A 3,553-nucleotide genomic window follows, 5' to 3' on the forward strand; every position below is an offset into this window, starting at 1 on the left:
CGGTGAATGCCTACATTTTGTACAAGGCATGTACTGGGTGGACAGGCAAAAGAAGATTGTTTCTGAGTCTTCTAGCAAAGGAACTTCGTTGCCGATTCATGCAACAGAAGGAAATATTGGCACAGAGGCAGGCTGCTGAAGCTGCTGTGCCAGGGACTGTACAGACAACACAGTGCCAGGTGCAAGAGAGCTGCAACAGGAATCGCAGCAGGTATTCCTGTGCAACATGTAAAAAATTCACCTGTGCCAAATGCAGGGACAATGGACACTGGGTCTGCAAACTCTGCAAAGTTTGAAACACTTATATAAAATAAATATGTATGTATAAAAAAAAAGTATGTACATATGTATAAAAATAAAACAGACTTGTGTATCCATATATTGTGAATGTGTGTCTTTTGTATAAATACGTCAGGCAATTCTAAAGGTTTGTTACACACAGAGGTTTGGCCTGCCTTGGATCTGAGTTACTCTGAGTAAAAAAATGCAAATGTGCCAGGCCTCACAGGTAATGGGTGTATTTGCACAACAAAAGCAGGAGGACAAAAGGCCTGTGGAAATCTCAGCAGGGTGCTTGTAGGTGTTAGGTCCAGGGATTTTACGCAAATTTGCGCAGGTTTAGTAAATCTAGTGTTAAAGCACCAAATGACCCAGTAGAAAACCATACAATAGTTTCTTTCAGCACGTTAAGTATTTAAACAAAAATAAGAATAAGATGATGTGTTAATGGGGAAAGGAATGGAGTTTTAGTGTGAAATGTTTCTGACAGCAGATTCATCTCTGGAACAGTGATCTCCTCCTCATGATCTCTGTGTAAAAACCCCATCCTCTGATCACAGATGATAGTTCTGATGTTCTCTGTCTTAAAGCCAATGACTCTATGGGTCTGAATGAGTCCAGGCTACTGTTAGAAACACCAACAATAGAGAGATTCTCACTGTTACTCAGAAAACACAACTCAGCTTTCATTCATTTGAGGAGAAACAATCATTTGAGATTTTATTTCTCTTCAAGGGGCACTTTTAAAAATTCCAGTGAGGGTCCGCCGATACTGCTGCTGGTGAGTAAAAGACTGATATTAAATATCAACTCCTCCACTCAGGCGTCATTTATGGAATCTGCACAGAAACACCAGACAATATTTACACTCTGATCTTTGCTTTACCATCACAACACACACAATGATTCTGGTGAAATAGAGAGTTTAATAATTGCTGGAGACAACGTAATGCTGATTCCCCCGCACAAAACAACAGAAACTGCAGAAAGTTGTTCCAACAGTATCAGTCAGTCTCACCTTTGTGGTGGAACTAATTAGATCAAAAATATTGCTTCATGGCTTCTGAAACACACAATGATGATGACTGTCATTATTTCAGCCCATCAGTTGCCAGCATACACTGCAATAAGATACTATAAATACCAGTAAAAATACATCACCTCTCTTGTTGCCACAAAAACGCTCCAGAGCACTCAGAGCTTCATCCATTAGACCGCATGCAGGTTTGTTGGCTCCAACTGAGGATTCTTCTGCAAGAGCGATGACCTAAACACAAATCAAACACACCAGTATTAAAGTTGTTAGGAAGAATATCAGTCTGATGTAAGAACGTACTTTGTGTGAGACCAACCTGAGGAAGCAGAGCTTGAATAAACCCCTCAACATCCTCGGCCATTGCTCTCACAATATACACCAAACTCTGAAGAATGGGCTGACAAACAGCACAAGATTATTAGCACCGGTATTATTTTTCCAGGACACATTGTGTGTGTAAATACTTAGATTCCAGCTGTTTTTTTACGGCTCTTACTGGTTTTGCCAGTAATGCTGCAGTCTTTAATCCATCCAGCAGCATTTGTTTCAGAGTAGAAACATCGGCTGAAACAAATCCTGCTGGATGGATGGCGCACAACGCTTCCAGCATCCTGTATGTTTTCCTCTGCAGGTCTGTGTCCTTGCTCTACAATCACAACATTACATGAAGGACTCACAACAACACAAGACACAACAGGGCTTACAAATGTTAAGAGGGCGATTCTCACCTTTACAAACTTTTGAATTAAACAAAAGATTTGGGCACCTAATTGGTCCCCTGCAAAAGGAATTAAACAAATAGTCATTTCCATCACTGCAAGTCTACAAAAAAAGTACAAAATATATGTAGGAGTCAGTGTCCAGATGTGAAGCTCAATGAGCATCTCAAAGATCTTTTGAACAGAACTTTGGCCTACTCTTCCGGCTTTGCTACTGTTCGGACGCTTTTGCTCCCTGCTTTTGAACTTTTCTCAGATTTTCCTAATATTTAACTTCAGCAGATCAGCACAGTGCTCAGACAACATTTTTGATACAAACATCACGAAAAAAGGAGACATTTTGCCTGTTGTGCAGCAAAAAAGTTGTGCAGCATACAGCCGGTGAGTCCTGTGAATCTAGTCAATATCGACAGTTTAGAAATGTAGAGGAACAAGCCAAAACTGATCGACACACAAATCGATGGCAAAAGCAGGGAGCGAGACCCAAAGGCACTCGAGACATCAGACTATCAAGAGTATCTCGTATTGCTGCGGTATCATCCTCTACCCCAGATATGGCCACGACAAGGCTTGCAAAAACTGTTGTTTTACCACCCCCTATACAGCTAGAAAACAGATTTGATGCATTAATGAATGTGGGTGAGGAATCCCCAAATGTGACTGAACATGTATCATGTCAGCCAACTCCTAACATTGCTATAAACAGGCGCGCAAGTTCGAGCAGACAGCGGCACTCAGCTCAGAGCGCAGCCGAGCCCAGGACTCTGATAGTGGGGGACTCCATTATCAGAAATATCAGTAGCAGAGCTACATGCTGCTGTCCTCAAGCAACCGTCTCTGATGTGAACAAGGAACTTCAGAACATTCTAATGAAGCACAAGACTGCAAATCGAATCATCATCCATGTGGGAAAGAACGATATTCGGAAAGAGCAGTCAGAACTCCTAAAGAAGGATTTCGGTGAACTCATTGAAACACTTTGAAGACTTGAAATTCAGTCGTTCATCAGTGGACCACTCCCAGCAAGGGGAACTAACATGTTTTCACGGTTGCTTGGACTGAATACCTGGCTACAAAGAACCTGCAGTCTAAAAGGAATCAACTTCATTGACAACTTCAATCTTTTGTGATGAAAAGTTGTGATGCATTACCGAGAGTATTTGGAGGTTTGCACGTGGCTGAGATTTTTAAAAGTGTTCTTTAAGAATCCACACACAATCTGAAAAGACATTAAGATGCATCAATCGTAGAGCAATGGTACAATAAATGCACATGCACGTGGCTAAAGCCAGATAAGCCTGTGATGGTGAGAAAACTCTCTTATGCAGTCCAGAATGGCCGCCCTCTCAGACGCCGCCTCAGCCCGCGCAGACTTTGTGTCATACAACTCACTGATGACAGAGATTAATTTTTTTTTTTTTGGAAAATTGACTCATTTCAGTTTTCTGTTGCTCTGCAGATGACACAAAAACATACAATCGATATACATGCACAAATGATCATCAATGAACAAACTATG

General features: G+C 41.3%; 1 long non-coding RNA gene across 1 annotated transcript; it reads right to left on the reverse strand.

Annotated features, from left to right (window-relative positions):
- Positions 1-649: 649 nt before the first annotated feature.
- On the reverse strand, positions 650-2,833 carry LOC141333795 (uncharacterized). The gene is made up of 4 exons (XR_012355429.1): positions 1,632-2,833; positions 1,441-1,546; positions 1,298-1,342; positions 650-1,118 (listed from the first exon to the last, which is right to left on the reverse strand). It is a non-coding gene; the product is annotated as an uncharacterized lncRNA (long non-coding RNA).
- Between the last annotated feature and the right edge of the window lie 720 nt (positions 2,834-3,553).

This window comes from Garra rufa, chromosome 4, assembly GCF_049309525.1.
Source record: "Garra rufa chromosome 4, GarRuf1.0, whole genome shotgun sequence".
Taxonomy (NCBI): Eukaryota; Metazoa; Chordata; class Actinopteri; order Cypriniformes; family Cyprinidae; genus Garra; species Garra rufa.